This window comes from Budorcas taxicolor, chromosome 5 (assembly GCF_023091745.1).
Source record: "Budorcas taxicolor isolate Tak-1 chromosome 5, Takin1.1, whole genome shotgun sequence".
Taxonomy (NCBI): Eukaryota; Metazoa; Chordata; class Mammalia; order Artiodactyla; family Bovidae; genus Budorcas; species Budorcas taxicolor.
The window spans coordinates 6,771,031-6,782,607 of record NC_068914.1 but is presented as its reverse complement, the minus strand read 5'-3'; positions in this window follow the sequence as shown (position 1 = coordinate 6,782,607).

Here is an 11,577-nt window from a genome sequence, read left to right as displayed (position 1 = left end):
ACACTCGGGCTGGGCCCCCGCTCCTGGATGCACCTCTGCACCTCCCATGGGCTCAGCCCCTCAAGGACAAGGCATAGCAAGTGCACGGGCCTCGATGGCACCTAGGCCTGGTTCTAGGGGGAAGTGGAGACGGGTGGAGGATGGCTGAGGGCGCTGCAGAAGGTCTGACGGTGGAGGGGCAGCTGCCCCAGGCACCACTTAGACAGGAAGTCTGAGAGCCAATCCATGGAGCTGAGGGAAGGAGGGGCCGAGACCCTGGGGTGGGGGTGGGGGAAGGGCATGAGAAGAGCATCTGAGAACCCTGCAGACCAGGGTCTGCCTCTTGGCTTTGCAGATGTAGAAAATCAGGCCGCAGAAACACCAGACCAGAAGTCTGCACAAAACAGAGGCTGGTTCAGTCATTTTGCAGAACCTCGTGGGGTGGGGAGAGGACCAAGTCTTTGCTCAGCACTGTTTCCAGGCACCGTGAAGACAAGATATCACTTGGCCTCACTCCAGCACCCATGCAGGGTTCTTGCCTTGGCCCTGGAGTGGGGCCAGGGTGGGGAAACCCTGGGGCTTGATCCAGGCTCATATACAGACTGAAAATGCAGGAAAGCAACGGGTTCTGGGGCCCAGAGATGCTGACACTGCCCCCACAGCCCATGGATCTTAGAAACACAAAGTCTCTAAGGAGGGATGAGGGGCTACAGTGAGAAGAGAGGGCAGATGTGCCCCAGAGTCTAAGAGAGAAGGGCTGGAAGGTAAGGGGGGCTGAAGACTCCAGCAAGAGTGGCCCATGTCCCTAAGCAGATCACACCCCTGCCTGTGCTCAGAGAGGAGGGGAGGAAGGCAGGTTGACTGGGCGTGGCCAAGGAAAGCGTTACCTTGAGCCCTCTATCCTCAAGTTTTATCTGTCCAGAGCTGGGATGGTGGGCTTGGGGCATCTCCACACTGAGCTGGGTCGGCCGGAGGTGCGAGGGACTGTCAGCTCCTGGTGGGGAACAACCAGAGCCCCGCCTGACACCATCAGCTCAGAAGCCCCAAGTCTACCCACACCCCTGCACCTCACTCATGGGCTGGGTTTAGGGAGCCTCGGTCACCTTTAGGCGCCACACCTGGGATTATATAAAGCCCAACTTAAAAGCCACAAAGTTTGTGTCCCAACAATGACCATTCTAAGATCCATTGATTCCGGGGTTTATTTAAGCTCTTTTTAAAAGAAATATAAATTAGGAGATTGGGATCGACATGTAGGCACTATTGATACTAGGCATAAAACAGGTAACTAGTGAGAGCCCACTGTTTAGCACAGGGACCTCTGCTCAGCACTCTCCTATGATCTGAATGGGAAGGGAGAAAAAATAAAACGGAATATATGTACACGTATAGCCGATTCACCTTGCTGTGCGTTAGGAACTAACACAACATTGGGAAGCAACTACACTCCACTAAAAAAATTTTTTTAATACATATAAGTACAGTGGAATAACGTGCCCCCATCTCACCCCATCTTCTTTCTGGGAAAGATGACTCTGCCTGTTGACAAACGGACTTGAATTAAAGTTACAAATAAGTAGCAAGTTGTTCCTGAGGTAAAGGAATAGATCATCTCTGGCCTCCTCCCCAGTATCCCCCATTGGAACAAGTTTCCTGAGGAGAGAAAGACTTCTTACCTGATTAATTAGCAAAAAAAAAGAAATTACTTATGGCCTCAACTACGTCTATATTTTCTCTTAAAAGTAAAGGGCTTTTGCAGATTTTCCGCATGGGTAAATTTGACAGCTAGGTAGTTGGCCTAATTTATTTACATCTTTCCCCTTGCCACAAAATTGAAAGGATTTCTGCTGTTTAGAAATCCTTTCAATTTTATTCCTAATATCCCTGTTAGAGATAGTTCTAGTTTGGTTTTTTCAAATACAAGCTCACTCTCCCATTGTCTCCTGAATTGTTTTTCCCATCTCAGTAAATATCATTAATATCTGTCCTGTCAAAAGCTTAAATGAAGAGGAAAGGCGGGGGTGTGAGGATGGTAGAGCCGTGTGCCCGGTGATAGGCAGAAGTCCTTACCTCAAAAACAAGGGTAACGCAGTGCCTCGTTTCTGCCACAGGGTGGCAGTGCTAACTCGATGATCAATTAATTCAACCCGGGCCTTCAGCCCTGATGTCTCCTGAGGAACCAGGAGGTGTCTCACAAGGCCACTTGGGTGAATCATAGATTTCTGCAGGATCCCAGACAAGCTTTCTTTTCCGTTCTTGTTATAGAAGCGGGATGCCTACTTGCTTTCCCCGCCAAGTAATGTTATGACTCCACATCTCCCCTTGAAGGGCACGGAATTGCACGCCCGCTGTGCACAGGGCTCCCAGAGGGCCCTAGCCAGCTCCCCTTCTCTCTGCCTACAGAACAGTCATTGACAGTGCAGCCAGATGCCAGCCTCTCAGGTCTTCCCTTGCATGGGATGAGGTCAGGAGGTCTGGCCTGGCTTCTGCCTCTAAACTGTGAGAAGTTGGGGCAGTGCCTGAATTTTTCTTACTTGGAGTGCTTATCTAGAAAGCAGAGGTGATATACCTTATGCCGATATTACACGTGGAAACACACTGGAAACTACAGTCATTACAAGGGCTGCGCACAGGGAGGCAGCTCAAGCCCCAGCCGAGGCGCCGTAAGCGGCACTGGGTGATGGGAAAGTGCGCTGGAAAAGCCCCGGGTGAAGGCCACAACCACACTCCTTAAGCCTTCCCTGTCCTCTTGGTTGAGGCAACTTGCTGCTCGCCTCTTCTTAGTACTGCTCCCTGGCGGGGACCTAAAGGAAATCAGTTCTGAATATTCACTGGAAGGACTGATGCTGAAGTTGAAACTCCAGTACTTTGGCCACCTGATGCGAAGAACAGACTCATTGGAAAAGGCCCTGATGCTGGGAAAGATTGAAGGCGGGAGGAGAAGGGGATGACAGAGGGTGAGTGGTTGGATAGCATCACCGACTTGATGGACACGAGTTGGAGCAACCTCCGGGAGTTGGCGAAATCCTGGCCTGCTGCCGCCCATGGGGCCGCAAAGAGTCGGACATGACTGAGCGACTGAACTGAACTGAACTGGCCGGGACACTGCGCATCTGTTCCCTGCCCCCACTCCCTGCAGCTGCTGCCGCAGTGGCCTCCACTGTCCCCCGGCGAGGCCTCCTCCGTCCAGCTGCCCTTCCTTTTGCAGCTGTCAAGACCCCTGCAAGTGATTCTCTGTGTAGGTGAGAGACAGCATGGCAGCTTAGAAGGTGTGGGTATCAGAAAGACCTCGCATGAACCCAGGATGGGCCTTTTTTCAATGTGTGACTGAGTGTGAGCAAGCTTCTTATCTCTGACTTTGTTCCACTCCCACCAAAATGACCTTGCTTGGGTGGCATATTTTAAACCACGTAGTATGTAGTGGGTGTTTAATAAATATTAGAGTCCCACCTTATCAACGACTCCCTGATTTTTCCTATCACTCGAGAAGGGGGCGTACGAAAAAAAGAGGTGTACGGGAGAATTATGATTGAGTGATGGTTATAGGCAACCTGTGTCCCCTCCACAGCTTTATTTAGTTCCCGCACCACATCCTCAAAAACATATCCTTGTCAAGCTCATTGACACCTTTGAACCATCTTGAGACCTGGCAATTCAAAGCGGTCTCTGGACCAGAAACATCTGAATGCTTGTTAGAAATGCGGGTTCCCATACCCCACCCCAGACCTCCCGAATCCAAATATGCTTTTGAAAGAACCCCCAGGACCTCTGTGTGCATCTTGAAGCTTGGGAAGCACAGTGGAGCTTTACAGACGGTGATGTCTGGTTTCCTCCCGTGGAGACTCTGATGTAATTGGTCTGAAGGGCTGGCTGGGCTTGAGGCTTTTAAAAGCTCCCAGATGATTCTGTTGTGCAGTCAGGATTAAGAACCACTGATTAGGGGTGGGGGTGGGGGTGGGGGTTATGGACACTCATTTTATGAAGAGTGATTTAGCTTAGATTTACTCTGAGTCAGCTCTGAGGCCATTCTTTGCTGTTCTACATGAATACATTATATATATACACACACATATATGTATCTCCACACACGCATATGCATATACTTTTCTCTCTAGAAGTCTATTTCTTTGTTACTCACCCCCATCTTATGCTATGGCTTGCTCTCATCTTGCATCTTGTATTAATTCCCCAAATCCCAAAGATCATGAACCCAGCAGCAGTGTTTCAGCCTAAGTAAGCCTTTTCGTTTTATCACCGTGATATCCTTACAAGAGAACAGGGTCAGGTCTTGTAATCGATGGCGAGACACTCATAAAGAGGTTAAACCCACTGCTTAAGGCTATATAGTACGTGGGGAAGCCTGGCTTCTGAGTCCCAGTCCAAAGATTCTGGGCTCTCAGAGCTGGCAGTCCAGATGCCAGCTGGGAGAGAGCTGGGCTTCTCAAGCCATAACGTGCACACGAACCATTGTTAAGGGCACATTCTGATTCAGTGAGTCTGAGGTGGGGCTAAGATTCTACGTTTCTAACAAACTCCTGAGTGAGGCCGATGCTGTTGAAGCTGTGGTGTATTTGCCCAGGGCGGCACACTATGCTCCCTAGTCCCGATGCCTGGCTTTCCTTTCCCAGTAGCTGGGTGGGCTGTTCGTTCAGCCTCCCTCACCTGCCAGGCAATCCATACCACAAGTTTCAAAGTGGGTCATCCGGCTGTGGACATCACTGATCGCCATGCTGTACCTCAACCCACCGCTGGGTGACGCTCTGGGAACACCTCCCTGCAGGATTTCACGTTGAGCAATCTGGTGTTGGTTCAACAAATATTTATTTAACCTAATTATATCAAGATACCATTTAAACAAGACAGTCAAGGTCCTCATGAGCAATTTACATTCCAAGACAATAAACAAGTGTATAAAATAGATCATTATGAACTGTGCTAAGCAAGGAGATAAGAGACAAAGTGACTAGGAGAGGTGGTGGGGAAAGACAGCACCGAGGTGGTGATGTCTGAGCTGAGATTTAGAGGATGAGAATAAGGCAGTCAGGTGGAGAGCGGGCCGGGGAAAGCAGTCCAGGCGGAGGGAACAACGAGTGGGAATGGGCTTGACTGTTCATGGAACATGAAAGTTCATGATGCTGGAGCAGATGAAGTCAGGAGAAGCAAGAGGAGACTCAGGGGCCACGTTCAGCAGGGCTGCGGATGGGGAAGAAGGGGAGGCTAGGTTATTTTAAGAGCAAATGAAAGCCTTTGAAAGGTTTTAATCAGGGAAATAACAAGATCTGATTTCTACTTCCAACTGATCGAGCTGACGGCTGTGTAGAGGCTGCCATGGAGGGGCCGACGGAGGGGGTAGGAAAGTAAAATAGGATTGTTATAGTAGTTCAGGCTGCAGGCACACTTGCCTTGACATGGAATGGTGATGTTGGTGGGGTGGGACTGGTAAGAAGTTAACAAACACAGCACATAGTTTTGGAAGCAGATGGGACAGGACTTGCTAGTAGTTTGAATAGGTTTATCAGTTTGGATGCTTTTGATTTCAGGAAACACAAAACACAATGTTAGTCAACTGTCTTCAAAATATAAGGGCAATTTAGAGACTCACACAAATAGAAAGTGTGATAAAGAGAGGCTTCCAGCAATTAGATTAGGGCTCTAACCTTATTTTTCTATCATTTTCAGTCTCTCCACAGCTCTTCATGTGTTGGTTTCTTCTTAGGCTGACTTCATACATAGTTGCAAGAGGCCTTCAAGAGCAAGATACATGCATGCTTGCAAGATGGCTCCATTTGCTTGGAGGAGGAACAAGCATAATTTGTGACAACCGTGAAACAAGAATCTTGATCTTGGGATTGACTGACCCGTATTTAAACCAATCCTTATTGCCAAAAGCATGGATCAGATAGGTGGCTTAATACTCCTGCTAAACCTCCATTGCCAGCAGACTGATTCACTTTGATAAAGTTACTGGAAAGAATCACCATGTGAAATGGAATTAAATTACCTTAGTTGGCTTGGATGATGACGGTAAAGGTGTGGTCTGTCCTCCCCAAATGACGCAGGTGCTACATAGTAGGGGAGAGCAGCATGGATATTGAGGAGAAGATTGCAAGTTCCACTGTGGGAACTATATGAGATTTGAAGGCATGGGAGAATGTAAGGATGACTCCCAGGTATTTTGGAGGTGTGATATCTAAGATGGGGGAAGATACACAGGCTTGGAGGGGAATAAATACAGACGCCTCTTAGAGGCTCAGGTTTCTGAGTCCAGTGAGCATTTGGAAACATGAGTAGGAGCTAAAGGGAGTTGTCCTGGGTGGAGGAACCCACATCACATGCCATCCTCTAGGTGTGGGACGGAGTGACCAACTCCCAGTCTTGGCACAGTCTCTCTTGACAGCCCAGGAATCAGCACGAGGACAGGAGTGCCCTAGGCTTCTGATGAGGGATTTAGGGCCAGGGATTCTCTAGCTAAAGCCATCAATATTAGTATTCTGCTACTAGGGGAATAAGTGGAGGGTCTTAGTGAATATGTGGATTGGGAAATCGAGAATTAAAAACCTCTTTCGGGACTGCCCTGGTGGTTCAGTGGTTAGACTCTGTACTTCCACTACAGGGGACGCAGATTCAATCCCTGGTCAGGGAACTAAGATCCCACATACTGCATGCTGTGGCCAGAAAAATCACAAACATACAAAACAAAAAACAAAAAAACCCAAATCTCTTTTTCAAGTCTTTTCTTTCTGTGATTCTTAGAACAAACAAAAGAGGAAAGCAGGAAGATTGGGAGCCCCCTTTTTTGTGAAAAACTGAGATTCACACAGGTTAACTGATGACACCAGAGCCTGCACGAACCCCATCCTCTTGATTCTAAATTAAGCCTCCAAACCCTGCAGATCCAAGTACCAGATAAACTATTCTTGGAGAATATGTCCATGACTCAAGACAGCACGTGCTCAGATTTTTTTTTCAGTGGTGACTGAACAGGGTGGTAACAGGTAAGGTGGAAAGAACCCTGGGCTCCCAGTCAAAACATCACCAACCTTGGAATTCCAGCTTTGCTGCTCCCTTCCTGTCTGACTTTGGGTGGGTCACTGAATTTTCCTGGTCTATATTTTCATCTAATAAAGGATATGGATTTTATAACTTGTTTTCAAAGTTAAAAAAAAATGAAAGTATTTGTTTGTTTGTTTTTGGAGAAAAGCCATACCAGGATGTAAACAAATCAGAGAGATCCCAGCTAACTTGTCCCTGTCCTCTTCTATGAGAACCATCATCCCGGAAGGTCTGATGACCCTCTTTTTGCATTCTAGGAGTCTGTGTGCTTCCCTTTCTAGGGAAGTCCTGGGGCTGCCCACCCACCCCAGCTTTAAAGCCTCCTGCGCCCAGGAATGTGCCTCCCAGCCCCTGTCTTCACGCCTGGCAGCCCCACGAGGCAGCAGGTGCTCTCTGTCTTTAGCTCTGTCAGGGCATGAGCCCCACAGATGGAGTGCCTTGGCTGTTCTGCCTGCCTGGGTTTCAAAGAAAGCCTTTGTAGAAGCTCAGACATCAGAGAGCTAAAGACACTATAATTCATCAGTTGCTGTTGGCAGGTACATTTGCCCAATCCTTGCTTAAGTTAAACAGGAAATGATTAAAGAGCTCCCTGGAGTTAGAAAAGGCAAGAAGAATAAACACTCATAATTATGAGCAGCATTGCCTGACACCGTGCCATGTGTCATCTCATGTAATCCTCTGAACCATACTATGATCATAATGTTATGATCTCAGGTATAACTATCCACATCGCATATATGAGAAAACTGAGGCTCTGAATGATTATAAAAACTGCCTTAGGACACTGTTAATAAGTGACACAGTTGGGAGAGAAACTGCCAGAACAATCTAGATACAAATAGTTTTTCTAAGATTCTCTGGAATTAAGGAATAAAGCCAGAGAATCACAAGAAAATACACAAACGTATCCTCAGTGGTTACCTTCTTGGGACTTCCCTGGTGATCCAGTGGTGAAGACTTCCAATGCAGAGAGTGCTGGTCCATCCCTGATGGGGAAGCTAACATCCTGCATGTCACGTGGAACAGCCAAAAAAAAAAAAAAAAGGTCATCTTCTTTGGAATTCAGTCACTCATTCCCTTAATAACAGCTTGCTATTTACCAAGCTCCTGGCTTCATTCTGGGGGTGGAGATAAGGAGATGAATAAGACATAATCCTTTCCTTCTAGGAGTTCATAAACTAGCAGGAAAATAAAGTCACGCATTATTATTTGTGGCAAGTGCTTTAGGTGAAGTTGATTAAAAATGCTATGGGGTGTCAGCAGGAAGGATGGAACAATATATTTCACCATGTAGCTCAGTTTTAAAGTATGTACATTAAAAGAGCTACAGGATCTCAGAGGAAAGTTAAAAGGTACAGGAAGATCCAGGAAGGCTTCCCTGAGGAGGTGAAATAAGTTCTCTTCCTATTCCCTCTCAAGTCTCTGAAATATAGTTGGCTTGCAATCATGTTCAAAGCAACGCCTCACTAGAGCACTGAGGTCCCGATTCATGCTGATGGTCCTTCCTACTGCCTTCCCTTCCTCTGTAAAGGCTTTCCATCCCATTGAGAAAATTTTCCAAACTCTAGTTGGTCATCCTCTCTTTAGTGGAAATTTCTTCTACATCCGAATATATTTTTTGTAACCTTTTAAAAATCATTATTTAATAGACTTTTTTTTTTGGTCACAGCACGTGGCATGAAGGATCTTCCCTACCAGTGATGAAACCTGGGCCCCCGACCATGGAAGTGCAGTGTTAACCACTGGGCTGCCAGGGAGGTCCTTTAATAGATGTCTTGCATGAGAATTTTCACATCTTCCCCATGTTTAAGGCTGGGCCAGGGTGGGGGAGAGTCAGTCCATGGGGATGTAAAGGAAGAGGTGTGCTAGGGGCTGAGTGTCAGGGCGCATGGGGCATTATCCTGTGACTTGTAGCATGGTTTTGCAACACACTATGCTTACACCAGAGTCACATGCTATAAAAGCAATGCTGATAAGGAAACCATGGCCCAATGCCAGGATCCATTGGGTTGTGTTATTGATCAGAATGGGTTCAGAACAACAAATAGTGGTGGAAGCATCCAAAGGGTACCATGGAAGGAGCATAGATTTGGAGATGGGCTGGGAGGAGCAAAGTCCTAACTCTAGGTCCTGGAGGAAGGAGCGTTCATCTTTAGAACAGGAATTGCCCTCTCACCATGCCCCTCCCCGCCCTTCACCACTCTCTGGATCTTAATATCATTGAGATTTGAGAAAGTCATACTATTTTAACTGGGGTGTTTTTGAGATGTGAAAGGAGCTCTAAGGCCATTAGGGTTGAAATAACAAATGGAAAGAAAGAAATCCTGTAAGCTGAGGCAGGACGCACTGATCAGACCACACAGGTCTGTTTACAGATTTTGGATTTCACACTAATTGGAAAGCATAGAGGGGGGTTAAGCATAAGTCAATATGATACAATTTATAGTTTGACATTCTGCCACAAGGAAGAGTTTGTGTTAGGAAGAGTGGGTGCAGGGGACCAGTTAAAGGCTATTTATGGACATCCAGGGAAAAAATGGTGGAAACTTGGATTGTAATGAGAGCAGGGCAAGTGGAGGAAAGAACTGGAGGGTGGATGGGTTTCCAGGGGAAGATTACACGTTTGACCTGAGATTGTTGTGGTGAGATGTCTATGTGAGGCCAAGCGGAGATGAAGAGAGGGTGATTAAATATAAGGATTTGGAACTCAGAGATGTCAGAATAGGGAAGCAGATGTGTAAAACTTTGCCTACAGAGCTGAGAACTTGAGCTGTAGTCCAAATGAGATTTCCCAGGAAACGATTACGCATGGAGAAGAGGAAAGAGCCTCAGCTGAGCCTTCAGGAACTCCAAGATATTTAATGGCCTGATGGAGGAGGAAGAGTCTTGAAAGGAGACAGAATGAATATCCAGAGTAACAGGGAAAAAACAACCTGGAGTGGGAGCGTCCAGAAGTAGAAGGAAGTGAGTGTGTCAAAAAGGAGTGTGTGAAGTCAAGTAAGGATGGAAAAATGTATGTTGGATTTCGTGACACGGTAGCAATCGTTGATCTGGTTACAAACTGTCCCAGTGAAGGGAAAATGGAAGCCAGACTGGAAATATAGGAGATTATTTCAAGAATTTTGACTGTGAGGTAAAAAAAGAGAAATAAGGTAATGTGGAGGAGAGAGGGAGCTCTGTGAACTCTTGTTTAAGAAGATTGAGATTTGGAAATTCCCTGGTAGTCCAGTGGTTAAGAATCTGCCATTCAATGTAGGAGACACAGGTTGGATCCCTGGTAGGGGAATTAAGATCCCACTTGTAGAGCAACTAAGCCTGCACTCTGCAAGCACCGAGCCCGTGTGCCCCTCAGCAGATCCTGCATGATGCAATGAAGATCTGAAACAGCCAAATAAATAAAATAAATATTTTTTTAAAAATAAGGATGAGACTTGAACAAGCTTAAATGTGGAGGGAGACCTGGATGTGTTTGTGGGTGTACTGACTGGCAATATTTATAAGGAAGCTCCCACTGGATGACTTCAATTTTCTTAGTGAAAGAGGAAATCTGCTATTAGCAAGGGAGGAAGTAAGAACGTCAAAAGATTGGGAAAAATGATAAGAATGAAGAAGATTTAAAATAAATGTTGAATTTTACCAAAGAGGATTACAAATAAGCACATGAAAAGATGTTTATCGTCATCAGGCATTAGGGAAATGCAAATTAAAGCCAGGAGAAGTGACAAAAAAACACCCCAAAACCCATGAGAGAATTCTTGTCTCCAGGAAATCGGAATAGACATACGATTTCTTGTTCTTCTTGCCAAGTATAACTAAAAACCCCAGACATCATGTATAAAACAAACAAAAGAAATCAGCAAAAAGATGGAGAGAAGGAAGACTGCTCGGAGACCTCAAGACCAAGAAATGACACAGCCGTAAGTTCCCTGGATTTTCTTTCTTTCCATTTTTAAATATGGCGGAAATGAGGGTGCCTGACTGGGTCTGGTGTGTGTGTGTGACTTGCTCTGGGTCTTTGTTGCTGCGCGGCTTTCCTCTAGTTTCTGTGAGCAGGGGCCAGTCTCTAGTTTCAGCACACACGCTTCTCATTTTGGTGGCTTCTCTGTCACAGAGCATGGACTGTAGGGCACACAGGTGTCAGTATTTGCGGTTCCCGGGCTTTAGGGCACAGGCTCAATAGTTGGTGCATGGGCCTAGCTGCTCTGCGGCATGTGGGGTCTTCCTGGACCAGGGATCGAATCGGTGTCTCCTGCATTGATTGGCAGGTGGATTCTTTACCACTGAACCACCAGGGAAGCCCTCCCTGGGTTTTCTTTTTGCCCCCTGTATCACAGATTTGAAGCTGAAGAAGCTAGCAGCCTATCATGACAACTAGTGAAGAAAAAATAGAGCCCCAATGAAACCCTGCTCTCTCTAGCCAAGTCAACAGGAAAGGTAAAACCTGGCAAGACAGAAAACATTTAGAAAATAAAGACCCCAATTTAATTAAATACCATGGAAAATTATATTTAAATACATTATGTGTTCACATTATGTGAAATGATA